We start from the raw sequence: 14386 nt of genomic DNA, 5'->3' as shown, positions 1-14386 counted from the left end.
GAAGATAGTCGAGAGAGGAGAGAGAGAAAAGAGAGAGGAAAGGGACGTCTGCTATGAGGGATGAAAGAGAAATAAGGTACTTTATTTAATCCCATTTACTTTGCCACCAAGTGTTTCAATAAAAACACATGCTTAATTATCCAAAAAAAATCTAATCCGATAACTATGTTTATCCACTTGCTTTGACTCCTCTCTCTCTAAAGTCGGTTCCGCACCAGAGCTTGATTTCAGCTCTGCCTCTAGAGCAGAGCTCACTCAGCTCTGCCTCGCTCGTCAGAGCAGAGAAGAAATACTCGCCAGAGCAGAGGAATGCTCGCCAAAGCAGAGCAAAAAAAATTCACGTCAGAGCAGAGAAATGAATTCTCGGCTCAGAGCAGAGGAATGAATTCTCTGTCAGGGCAGAGGAATGACTTCTCTGTCAGGACAGAGGAATGAATTCTCTGTCAGGGCAGAGGAATGAATTCTCTGTCAGAGCAGAGGAATGACTTCTCTGTCAGGGCAGAGGAATGAATTCTCTGTCAGGGCAGAGGAATGAATTCTCTGTCAGAGCAGAGGAATGAATTCTCTATCAGGGCAGAGGAATGAATTCTCTGTCAGAGCAGAGGAATGACTTCTCTGTCAGGGCAGGCAGAGGAATGAATTCTCTGTCAGAGCAGAGGAATGAATTCTCTGTCAGAGCAGAGAAATGACTTCTCGGTTCAGAGCAGAGCAAACACAACTCAGCAAAGTAGAGCAAAACTCAAGGCAGAACAGTGCAGACAAGAGCAAACTCGAAAACTCATCAACTTTTTCGAGAGCAGATCTCAACTTCAGCTCTGCTTCCAGAGCAGAGCTCGGTTTTCAGCTCTGCTGCCAGAGTAGAGCTCGGCTACTCCAGAGCTGCTACAATTTATCGAAAGAAAAGAAATTCAAACAACATCTCAATCTCAACTCGTTTTTTCAAACTGCTCACTCGCTATCTTTATCATTAATTCTATCAGACTCATATCTCCATCTAGAATAATAACTCATCTCATCAAATAGTGTAACTCTAATACTCAATATCTCTATTTATCATCATAACTCCATCTCATCTTAATTATAATCTCATATCTCAGTACCGTAGTAGTCTCTGTAGTGTCTCGACACTACTACTACTCATAAAAGTACGGGGTGTTACATTAATTTAAAGCCTTGCCATAACCGTCATCCCCACTTCCCTTAAACACTTATCCCCACTTCTTCCAAAACCCTAAATCTCCATAACCGCTACACACGATCTCCACTACCTCGCACCACCTTCAATTTCAGTAACCGCTAATACCACCTTAAAAACCACCTAGTTCCCTAAATTCCTACCCAAAACCCTAACTTTCCAAACACTTTCTCAATCCCAAAAACCCGCAATGGCAAAAACTAAGGGTGAAACTGGTTCTGGAAGCACTCAACTTCCGGTGAAGAAGAAGGCTGCCAAGCCCCGACCTCCGACAAAATAGACCACCAGACGAACCGCATTCGAGGAAACATCTATCAAAGCTACCGAAGAGCCGGTCGTGGCCAGTCAGACGGAGGAGAGAGGGCCAGAAGACGCCCCTGTGGTGGAAGAACATGAGGTAGAGAAGGAGACCTCGGAGAAGATGATCGAGGTGTCGGAAAAACCCATGGAAGAAGAACAGGTCGCACCTACCCCACCAGTTAAAAAGCCGAGGAAAGCTCTGAAGAAATCAACCCCCGCTCAGACTGCCAAAGAGCGGGAGCCCACTCCATTTTTCCCTACACTACCAGCGCCATCTCTTGAAGAAGGGAAGACGGCGACGGGGTCCGAAGAAGGAGAAGAAGAGGGAGAGGAGGCCACCTACAAGACCGAGGTGGAGGCTTCCACCCCTCAAAGCAAGGTGGTGAAGATTGGAGCGAAAAGGAAGTTGGATGTCACCAAACCCCCTCTGCCCACGAAGACCAGACCGGCGGCGGCCGGAAGTAAGACGAAGGGCAAGGAAGTCCAGAGCAAGACTAGGAGAGCAACCCCCGCTGAAAAGGGAAAAGGCAAGCAAGCTGAGGAAGATCCGGAGAGGACTGAGACCGTGGACAGCTCCAGATCAGAGGATGTTTTGGCGCCAAAGAAACCCACCTCCAGTACAGCCACTACCACAAAGCCGAAGCTTGCAAAGCAAAAAGGGCTGATACGCACCACTGCTTCAGGAGCGGTCATACCGAGAGACAGCCAAAGGTATGCCACTCTACAGAACAGAGAAATTACCCTTTGGTATTTTCTAGTTAATGGAGCTTTGGAGGAGTTGGGAATAAAAGAGAAAGTGGAGGGTTATTTCGAGGGGATAGGTTGGAAGAAGGTGCTGGAGTGGAATCCGAAGGCATTCCAGAAGTTGACGGAGGAATTCATGGGCACTATTGAGTTTAAGCCCAAGGGAAACTATACGATCGAGACCCCAGGTACTTTGCGGTTCCAGTTGCAAGGTAGGATATTCCCGCTCTCGATCAATGAGCTGAATATCCACCTGGGGGTGATTGAAACCACAGAAGTTTACGAAGAGGAGTACAGGCAAGCGGAAACCATAGCCACACCAGAGTGGAGGAGTCAGATTGACCATTACTGGTCACTGTTGTCTACCGAAACCAAATATGTCAAAAATATCAGCAAGTCGAACGAGATTCGGGACCCCGCCCTGCAGATCTGCCACAGGTGGCTGGCCTACAACATCTACGGTCGGCTGGAGGGTTCCAACGTGTTCCTGTTGTGGTGTATGATGGAGAAGAAAAAAGTGAACTTCGGGTTCACCGTGGCGCTTCAGTTCCAGTATGGGGTAACCCATACTAACAAGTTTCTCTCCCTCTGCCCACTGTTGACCATCCTAGCGGAGAAGCTCGTCAGGTTCGACGTGGATAACTCAACTGACATCGCTCTGGCCGAAGGTCGCTTTCTAGACCTCGGCAGGTTTGTGCGCTGGAGAGTGGTTGAGGCCGACGAAGGCGGGAGATACCGTTTGGTGTACCCGGAAGGAGCAGCAGCTAGGCCAGAACCGAGGAGGCCACAAGAGCAAGATGCACCCCGCCTTGTCAGCAGCGAGAGCGTGATGTTGTTGGCTGAGATGAAGGAAGTAAAAGACGAGCTGCTGATGTTGAGCGCGAAGATAACAACCCTGAGGGAAGCAATGGACGCTGGCTTCAAGGCAATCATGGACCGGTTGAATGCGGAGGAGAGATCCTCCGACCGAGAAAATTAAGTTTTCTTACCCTGAGCTTTTAGATTAGGTTTTGTTTTTATCTTTTGATTTTCATGTTTTAGTGTCTCTAGAGTCTTGTTAGAGTCGAGTCTTACTTGCATTGTTTGATGGTGATGAGAATTTGCATGCTGATTTCGGTTTTGGTTTGATTTGGTGGTTGAGTATGATATTGTCACAGCCCGCAATCCCTAAGGATGGTTTAACCGGGGTTATGACTCGGGAAGGGGATTAAGAAGCGGGGAAAGAAAGGGGCATTTACTTAACAATCAAATATTTTACGAAAAGAGACATTTATTATATCACACTAGGATCATAACTGATCACTTGGGCAAATACAAGACGTTTGTTCGGGAAGGCCCGTCGAAGTGGATTACCAACAAAAGAGTATTACACTTAAAATAAAAACCTTAACATAATCAGAGTATCTTTCAGCGGAAATACGTGTGAGTTATACATATGAAGATGTATACTCAAGGTTACATTATTATTTTACGTCACAAGGGTACATCCGCTCAACTCCACTCCATTCCATCACCCGCTCAACCTGCACATTAGGGAAAACAACATGCAGGGCTGAGTAAAAATACTCAGTGAACATATGCCGGAAACATAACATTTTATATCATTTATTGTACTGCCAATAGTAACACACAGGGTTTTACTTGAAGGACCTGTGCTTACTAAACATTTTCTTTCATTTCATAAAGTTGGATGCGCATCCCATTTTCAGTCTATATGATCCATATCTGTTCCTTTTACGCGCCGGGAAGGAGGCCTCCTTCCACGGACGCTAAGACCGGTCGCAAGCGACACGCAGTTTCCATGAGTGTACACGTTAACCCTTACTAGCAAACCTTCGTCTAGCGTAGGGTCCGAATTCGATTTCCTTTATAGTTGGCGAACCAACACAGATAGAATACATATATAAAACATAAATATTTTTGGCAGACAATCATTCATAAATATTTCTTTTCCTTTCATAAGAACCATTTATCATTTAATCATTTCCATAAACATTTCATTTCATAATAATCATTCATCATTTGAAATATCACAGTTATATCATGTCATTCATTTCATTTCGTATAAGAGGCCTGTATCCAGGGGATCTCTATATACGTGTTTTAAGAAAGCCCACCTCATTCCGTTCCCACTAGGGGCGTAGAGTTACCTCCTTCTTTAGCTTTCACTTCCCGTCTGGACCTTTATTGACGAAGAGTCGATAAGTTCGAGAAGAAAGTTGTGTAAGAAAGGAAGATAGGTCTCTAAACTAAACTATCTCCTTTAATGATTTTAGGGTTCTAGCATCCATATTAATCTTGTCTCGTTCAAAACCTTAAACTCAAAACATCTATCACATAACTAACATTTAGGTTCGAAACCGTTTATTCGAACATCAACATGCGCATCAATCATAATTCGTTCTATTTATGCCAACAAGTCAAATATTCCGTCATTTAAAAACAAATCCTATAATATCACATAGACAAATTATATCATCATAGATCATGCTTTCTCATACTTAAAATAATTTAATCATTTTCAAATAATCCATATTAATAAGTCATTTGAAAAGAATTAATTAAATAAGAGTTTAACTCAAAATATTTTATTTTAAAGTCCACTTATAAAAATACTTGAAACACATGAACTCCATTTAAATAATTAATTTAAAGGTTAATATATAATTAAATCAATCAAGCTCAATTTAATTTTAATAATTAAAAGCTCAAATAATTTAAATAGATATAAGCCCAAATTAATTAGATAAATTAGATCCATTTAATTTTTGTTTAATAAAAGCCCAAGCAATTAAGTTAAAATAGGCCCAAAACTTTTAAATGAAATAGCCCATCAGCTTTTATTTGTAAAGGGCCGAGCCCAAACATTTAAATCAAAGCCCGTCAGATTTTAATAAATAAGGCCTAAAGCCCATCTTTCATATTTAACCTAATATTACACACACAATTACACATACAATCACACAAACATCAGCCCACATCTCACTACTCTCTCTCTCTCTCTATCGGTGCTCTGCCGCCGCCGCCGCCCCGACGGCGGTGCCCGCTGGACGGAGGCCGGCGTCGGCCCCTCTCCTCTCTCCCTGAACTCTTTCCCCCTCTCTTCTCCTCTATCTCTCTCGCTCTCTCGGCCGCTGGACCCAGGCGCAGCAGACACCACCACCGCGGTGTGCCGCCATCGCCGGGCCACCGCCTGCTCCCTCATCCTCGCGGCAGATCCGCCGCCGCCGTTCAACGCCACGGCCGCCACCTGTTCTCCCTCTCTCTCTGTCCCTAACTCTCAACATCGTCTCGATCTCTCTCTAACCTCACTGACACACACGCCGGCAGACACGGCGTAAGCCGTGCCGCCGCGTCGCCCTCCCTCTCGCCAGCAGCACAGGCCCACGGCAGTTGAGGAGCCGCCGTCGTCGGAGACTGCCCAGGTAAAACCCTAACTTCTACCATTTTCCCCTTTTCTAAATTAAAAATCTGAAAACCCCTCTCCTCTTTTCCTCTATGGCAGAACGGAAACCACCACGTGGCTCCGCCGCCTCCTGTCGACCGCCGGCAGCCCCGCGGCTGCCATCCCCTGACCTCGACTCACACACACACAGCAGGGTTCAAGCCACAATTCAGTTCACAAAATAGCATAGGATTTTTCTTAGCACATATCATTCTCATACTGTAAATATCATATATATCAATTGCTTATAACATCTGAACATCTTTTCTTGTAGTTTAAAAAACTAAATTTCAGATCGTATGCCATATCTTGTAAACACATAAAGAAATATCAAGTAATTGTATGTGGTTTTGGTGGTTCTCTGTTGGTGTTTCTCTGAAAATTGACAACGAAAGGGTGATGATACCTTGAATAGGTGGATTTTTATCTCTGCGTAATTATGTGTATAGCATAAGTTAGAAATCTGTAGTGAAGAAAATTGAAAGAGGGAGAATTTCCTTTCATTATTACCGTAAATCTTGTTGTTGAAAATGGGCAGTAGTTGAAAATGGTGGTGTGAGAATGGTGAAAGTGGCTGTGGTTTTAAAGAAAAATGAGGAGCGTGGAAATGGTATGAACATAGAAATTCTTTTTCAGCTACTTTGTATGACTGAAGAACTTTTTTTCAGCATGCGTAGTAAATTCTTCAGCATGCTTAGGATTTATTCAAATTTAATCATTAAAAAAATCTAAGAGATTAATATTTTAATTATATGGTTCCAAACTCATTTAAATACATTAAGACACATAAGCCTAATTCTTATTGAAGCATAAAATCCATTTGAGCTTGCTTCTAACATAAATTAAATTACTCATGGGCTTAAGTAAACAATCGATAAAAGATTCATATTTAACACTTCAGTGTTAAATTCTCCACAATAAATTAATGGACTCAAAATATATTTTGAGTGCATCATCTATTGAAAATAAAAATAAATCATCACATATATAAATTATCAAATTCATATAAGTTCGTATTTTATTAATGGATGCTGAACCCTAATTACCAAAATAAATCCTTAAATCAGTAATTAAAAGTATATAATCCTTAATAAAAAGTCGGGTCATTACATACTATCCCCCTTAAAATAAATTTCGTCCCGAAATTTGTACCTCAGAAAATAACTCTGAGTACTTCACTTTCTTGTTAGACCGTAGTCTATTCTTGACCATGATATATTCATAGGTCCCTTACTATCGGTATCGACTTAGTCCTTAGTACCTGAACTTCGATCTAAGATAGATTTGGATCTTCCTTCGTAACTCAAATATTGACTAATAACAATGTTGTCCTTATGGATCATATGCTTTGAATCGTAAACATACTTCCTTAACTGCGACACGTGGAATACATTGTGCACATTCCCAAGGCTTGGCGGCAATGCCAACCTGTAGGCTACGGGGCATATTCGTTCTAGTAATTCATATGGTCCTATGAAACGTGGCTTGAGTTTACCCTCAACTGGATTCTTGGTTTCATAGCTATAACAAGCTTTACTCGAGAAAAAGTTCATCCATCTTTCGTAATGGTTCATTTTTGTCCCCATCTCGTTTCTAGCTTCTCATCTACCAGACATTCTATTTTTCAAAGAAAAACGATCATCAATACATTCCTTTTCTCATATCACATGCGTAACACTTTTTCCATGATTCCATTGTGAAATCAGCATAGACAAAATAACTCAAATCCTTATTCTCAAACCTTACGGTTTGTACTATAAATTGTTAACAAAAGGAGTGGTCGATAATAATCAGAGGAGAAATACTAATCTCAACTAATTTAGACACAACTGAAGTCAATTAACCATGCTATAGTTTGGGTGACTTATTAAGTCAATATACTAACGCTTCTTAGTCGTATACCTCAAAAGAATCTACTAGGGCAACTCAAAAGTTGCACAAGCTCAAATCTCAAATGATATCAAAATAAAGTGTTGCAGAAAATTTGTTCAAGAGGCTCAAATAAATAACCAGAGGGTAGAAGGGAGTAACTACCAGGTCGAACAAAATGACCTAGAGTGAGAACCCATCTGATTTTAAACTGAAGTTGAAATACATGGGTTTATAAACCCAAAAGACGTCTACTGAGATTTGGATCATGTGGACTGGCCAGGTCCAACATAATCACTTCCCAGTTACACGGGAAACATCATCCCGAACTTGGTAATTCTGAGTCTTCTAAATTCTCATCATACTATACATAACAAAACTTAAGTTCGTAACAGTAAGCTAATAGCTCAAACTTAGGGTCCTATCTCCTAGACTTATATTCTGAACGTTCAACATTCTTCCATAAGTAGACATATTACAACATAGTAATGTAACAGTCAAACCATATTCTTTCTATAACTCATCATGAAACAAAGTCAATTCGATGTTCTGTCATGTGTGAACTATCGAACGTAGAGACTATGCTTAAAAACCTTCGTGGTGTAACGCCCATCTTAAAGTTGTCTCTTGCCACCTTTCGTTAACTTACTTTCAACGTGGCACGTATCTTTTCAGTCTATCTTTGAGTTTCAACGAAACTACAGTCTCCCGAAGAAAACCAAAACACTCGAGGTGTTCAATCATTTTTCTCATTCAACATATCAAGCATCTAGAATATATGAATATCCTATTGATCCATCAATCTATGTTCTTTTCCAATTATGATCATGTAACTTATAGCAATCTATGTTCCTTGGAAAACGTGTTCATGTCCTTTCATTCGTACAATCGTATCAACATAATATGCACAAATTTTGCCATAAAAAGGTAAAGCATCAACATTTCATTCATAACATGCGTTTCACAATCACATCCTTGCAACCGTTTAAAACCATAACATATTTAAACCTTGTAACTTCAGTTACCTTTTTCTTTGATTGAGCGTGATGCAATGGAGTGTTGAGCGGTGTCGTATGAACCCATATAAGTCTAGTGACTCGATCTAGGCTTTACTTTGAAAGGAACTTCTAGGGTCCAGAGCAAACGAACTGCTCTGATACCACTCTGTCACAGCCCGCAATCCCTAAGGATGGTTTAACCGGGGTTATGACTCGGGAAGGGGATTAAGAAGCGGGGAAAGAAAGGGGCATTTACTTAACAATCAAATATTTTACGAAAAGAGACATTTATTATATCACACTAGGATCATAACTGATCACTTGGGCAAATACAAGACGTTTGTTCGGGAAGGCCCGTCGAAGTGGATTACCAACAAAAGAGTATTACACTTAAAATAAAAACCTTAACATAATCAGAGTATCTTTCAGCGGAAATACGTGTGAGTTATACATATGAAGATGTATACTCAAGGTTACATTATTATTTTACGTCACAAGGGTACATCCGCTCAACTCCACTCCATTCCATCACCCGCTCAACCTGCACATTAGGGAAAACAACATGCAGGGCTGAGTAAAAATACTCAGTGAACATATGCCGGAAACATAACATTTTATATCATTTATTGTACTGCCAATAGTAACACACAGGGTTTTACTTGAAGGACCTGTGCTTACTAAACATTTTCTTTCATTTCATAAAGTTGGATGCGCATCCCATTTTCAGTCTATATGATCCATATCTGTTCCTTTTACGCGCCGGGAAGGAGGCCTCCTTCCACGGACGCTAAGACCGGTCGCAAGCGACACACAGTTTCCATGAGTGTACACGTTAACCCTTACTAGCAAACCTTCGTCTAGCGTAGGGTCCGAATTCGATTTCCTTTATAGTTGGCGAACCAACACAGATAGAATACATATATAAAACATAAATATTTTTGGCAGACAATCATTCATAAATATTTCTTTTCCTTTCATAAGAACCATTTATCATTTAATCATTTCCATAAACATTTCATTTCATAATAATCATTCATCATTTGAAATATCACAGTTATATCATGTCATTCATTTCATTTCGTATAAGAGGCCTGTATCCAGGGGATCTCTATATACGTGTTTTAAGAAAGCCCACCTCATTCCGTTCCCACTAGGGGCGTAGAGTTACCTCCTTCTTTAGCTTTCACTTCCCGTCTGGACCTTTATTGACGAAGAGTCGATAAGTTCGAGAAGAAAGTTGTGTAAGAAAGGAAGATAGGTCTCTAAACTAAACTATCTCCTTTAATGATTTTAGGGTTCTAGCATCCATATTAATCTTGTCTCGTTCAAAACCTTAAACTCAAAACATCTATCACATAACTAACATTTAGGTTCGAAACCGTTTATTCGAACATCAACATGCGCATCAATCATAATTCGTTCTATTTATGCCAACAAGTCAAATATTCCGTCATTTAAAAACAAATCCTATAATATCACATAGACAAATTATATCATCATAGATCATGCTTTCTCATACTTAAAATAATTTAATCATTTTCAAATAATCCATATTAATAAGTCATTTGAAAAGAATTAATTAAATAAGAGTTTAACTCAAAATATTTTATTTTAAAGTCCACTTATAAAAATACTTGAAACAAATGAACTCCATTTAAATAATTAATTTAAAGGTTAATATATAATTAAATCAATCAAGCTCAATTTAATTTTAATAATTAAAAGCTCAAATAATTTAAATAGATATAAGCCCAAATTAATTAGATAAATTAGATCCATTTAATTTTTGTTTAATTAAAGCCCAAGCAATTAAGTTAAAATAGGCCCAAAACTTTTAAATGAAATAGCCCATCAGCTTTTATTTGTAAAGGGCCGAGCCCAAACATTTAAATCAAAGCCCGTCAGATTTTAATAAATAAGGCCCAAAGCCCATCTTTCATATTTAACCTAATATTACACACACAATTACACATACAATCACACAAACATCAGCCCACATCTCACTACTCTCTCTCTCTCTCTATCGGTGCTCTGCCGCCGCCGCCGCCCCGATGGCGGTGCCCGCCGGACGGAGGCCGGCGTCGGCCCCTCTCCTCTCTCCCTGAACTCTTTCCCCCTCTCTTCTCCTCTATCTCTCTCGCTCTCTCGGCCGTTGGACCCAGGCGCAGCAGACACCACCACCGCGGTGTGCCGCCATCGCCGGGCCACCGCCTGCTTCCTCATCCTCGCGGCAGATCCGCCGCCGCCGTTCAACGCCACGGCCGCCACCTGTTCTCCCTCTCTCTCTGTCCCTAACTCTCAACATCGTCTCGATCTCTCTCTAACCTCACTGACACACACGCCGGCAGACACGGCGTAAGCCGTGCCGCCGCGTCGCCCTCCCTCTCGCCAGCAGCACAGGCCCACGGCAGTTGAGGAGCCGCCGTCGCCGGAGACTGCCCAGGTAAAACCCTAACTTCTACCATTTTCCCCTTTTCTAAATTAAAAATCTGAAAACCCCTCTCCTCTTTTCCTCTATGGCAGAACGGAAACCACCACGTGGCTCTGCCGCCTCCTGTCGACCGCCGGCAGCCCCGCGGCTGCCATCCCCTGACCTCGACTCACACACACACAGCAGGGTTCAAGCCACAATTCAGTTCACAAAATAGCATAGGATTTTTCTTAGCACATATCATTCTCATACTGTAAATATCATATATATCAATTGCTTATAACATCTAAACATCTTTTCTTGTAGTTTAAAAAACTAAATTTCAGATCGTATGCCATATCTTGTAAACACATAAAGAAATATCAAGTAATTGTATGTGGTTTTGGTGGTTCTCTGTTGGTGTTTCTCTGAAAATTGACAACGAAAGGGTGATGATACCTTGAATAGGTGGATTTTTATCTCTGCGTAATTATGTGTATAGCATAAGTTAGAAATCTGTAGTGAAGAAAATTGAAAGAGGGAGAATTTCCTTTCATTATTACCGTAAATCTTGCTGTTGAAAATGGGCTGCAGTAGTTGAAAATGGTGGTGTGAGAATGGTGAAAGTGGCTGTGGTTTTAAAGAAAAATGAGGAGCGTGGAAATGGTATGAACATAGAAATTCTTTTTCAGCTACTTTGTATGACTGAAGAACTTTTTTTCAGCATGCGTAGTAAATTCTTCAGCATGCTTAGGATTTATTCAAATTTAATCATTAAAAAAATCTAAGAGATTAATATTTTAATTATATGGTTCCAAACTCATTTAAATACATTAAGACACATAAGCCTAATTCTTATTGAAGCATAAAATCCATTTGAGCTTGCTTCTAACATAAATTAAATTACTCATGGGCTTAAGTAAACAATCGATAAAAGATTCATATTTAACACTTCAGTGTTAAATTCTCCACAATAAATTAATGGACTCAAAATATATTTTGAGTGCATCATCTATTGAAAATAAAAATAAATCATCACATATATAAATTATCAAATTCATATAAGTTCGTATTTTATTAATGGATGCTGAACCCTAATTACCAAAATAAATCCTTAAATCAGTAATTAAAAGTATATAATCCTTAATAAAAAGTCGGGTCATTACAGATATGCATGATAGTAGTTGTGAGGTTACAGATAGTACCCCACCAGTGAGATCAGGGCCATATTTTTGAAAAAAATCGCATGTTTCTGGTGAGACTTTGCTGTGCTAGGGAATCTAGATTTTGTTTGAGAACTTATATTGCTAGTAATGACTTGCGGGATTAGGGCACATTTCTTTGATTAGGGCCCCAGATTTTTCTTTGTTGATGAATGTGAAAAGAATCCCTTGTTATGCCAATTTGAGCCGAATTCATTCTTTCTTGAGCCTTTCTATTGCTATATCTAAAAGAAAGAATTGTTGGAGTGCATGAAATGGTAAACAAGGAACTGGAGAAAAGAAAGAAAATCTTGGCACAAAAAAAATGAAAGAAAATTATTGCCAAAAATCAAAGAAAAGGTGAACCCTATTAAAACAAGGGACTAAAAGGTTGGTTGTAGTTTTACTGAACATAAATGCTGAGTAAGGGTGATACTGAATTAGCCACTGAACTATATTTATCCCACCTCTGCTCCGTATACCCCATTACAACCAAACAAAGACCATCTGATGAGTCATACTAGTGTGTTCCACTTGTAGTTTTCAATCAAACTCTTAGAAGAACTAGTACAACAAAGTAAGAGTGTATACACTTAGCCCGGTACTTGAGAGAAAGAGAGACTACTATCACACTTTATGCATATTCATTACTCTGGTTTGTGGTTAGACTAAACTGAATGATGCATGTTAGTATGATCTGATCCTGATGTTGATGCAAGTTTCGTGTCTCGTAGTTTTATTTCTTTCCTTTCAAACTTTTCGTCCGTGTCTTCTGTGAATCCACCTACATACTTGAGGGCAAGTATGGTTTAAGTGTGTAGGTGTGATGCGTCTTCGACTTTTGGGCCATTTGGCCCTATTTTTCTCTTTATTTGTGTCAGTTCAGGTCTGTCCAGGGGAAAACGAAGTTGTTAAGGAATGAAACTCCAGTGGAGCGGAAACGGAAAGAATGTGGTTGGAATGGGCATTACCAAGCCCAGATTGCTATGTCATGTTTATCAGCATGGAGCTTCGGCCGCAGTACCTCTCCAGTCTAACTTGGGGCATGGGAACCTGAAGCAACCCACCTGGTATGAATCAAACCGAAGAAAGCAATCCGTCTGACCACTACCATGTGAAGCAGACAGCCAAAGCTAGAAAAGGAAAGTAAATCTCGGGGATTTGGAAGAAGCAAAGAGAAGACGGAGGAAGAAGCTAGAAGCATCGGAAGAAAGGGAAAGGTTGACGACAGCAAGCAGCTGGAGGCTATCTTCAATCAGATCAATCATGGATTGAGCTAAAGAAGGAAAGAAGATCTCTTTGAAGATATGAAGCTGGCACAGCTGGAGTTGGACCTTTACCAGGCGACAGTATAAAAGGATGATGGTGTGCAGCGTGAAAATGTTCTTGGCCCTTTTGAACTCTATTTTATTTAGTTTATTACTTTAATTCTGCCGAAGTGTGGCACCGAAACAATTTACATTCCAGTTCTATTTCCTATTTCCGTCGTGTTTTCATTCGAACAAGATTCAAGGCTCGTAGCCTTAGGTATTACTTTATCTTATTTAAGTATTTCCATTTGTTTCATGATGTGTTTAATTCATTTCGCATTTAAGATTTCTGCTATGTGTGAGTAATTCCTTAGGTGAGGTTTTAGGGGTGGAAATAATTGTTGTTAACATGTAAACATTCGTGAGACATTTGTTCTTTCGGTTGAATCTCGTGGTTCCGGAAGGATCTGTTCGAAACCATGGGCAGTAGGGGCCTAACGGGTGATCTCCGTTCGGTAAAACGCTGTCCATGTCAAGCAAAGGCCAGGGTGTACCAAGGCATGACAACCGGTACACCCAAGACCGAGTAGCTGATCAGCGTCGACAAAAGGCGTTGTAGATCCGGAAGGTGGGGAAAGGATTGATGGGATACACTGTCCTTCCTCAGTCTTGGGCTTCTCTAGAGAATATCCATCAACTGTGACGAGGCATAAAGCCATGGTTATCGAACGAGGAAGGTAACTTTTGCGCTGTAGCATGTCTATGACTGGTCGGCTAACAAGCCGGAAATGGTTGTGTCCAGGAGGCATGTGTCACTCAAAGTGCAGAGTTGGGGACCTCGGGAGAGAAGGTTGGTGAGGGTCATACTTGGTGAGTAACGGGTATGACTACCATCTAAGGAGAAGTGAAGCATTGCCTTGTGACCGGGGAATGTGTGACCTTCGGACCAAGTGACCACAATGGGATCAACCAT

The 14386-nt window shown here is 40.7% G+C and overlaps 1 long non-coding RNA gene across 1 annotated transcript; it reads right to left on the bottom strand.

Moving 5' to 3' along the window:
- Positions 1–3590: 3590 nt before the first annotated feature.
- On the bottom strand, positions 3591–4835 carry LOC131006485 (uncharacterized). The gene is made up of 2 exons (XR_009095544.1): positions 4357–4835; positions 3591–3762 (listed from the first exon to the last, which is right to left on the bottom strand). It is a non-coding gene; the product is annotated as an uncharacterized LOC131006485 (long non-coding RNA).
- Positions 4836–14386: the final 9551 nt, after the last annotated feature.

The sequence above is a fragment of the Salvia miltiorrhiza genome, chromosome 1 (assembly GCF_028751815.1).
Source record: "Salvia miltiorrhiza cultivar Shanhuang (shh) chromosome 1, IMPLAD_Smil_shh, whole genome shotgun sequence".
NCBI lineage: Eukaryota > Viridiplantae > Streptophyta > Magnoliopsida > Lamiales > Lamiaceae > Salvia > Salvia miltiorrhiza.
The sequence above is the reverse complement of the archived record's forward strand: the minus strand, read 5'-3'. Positions and strand labels throughout refer to the sequence as shown.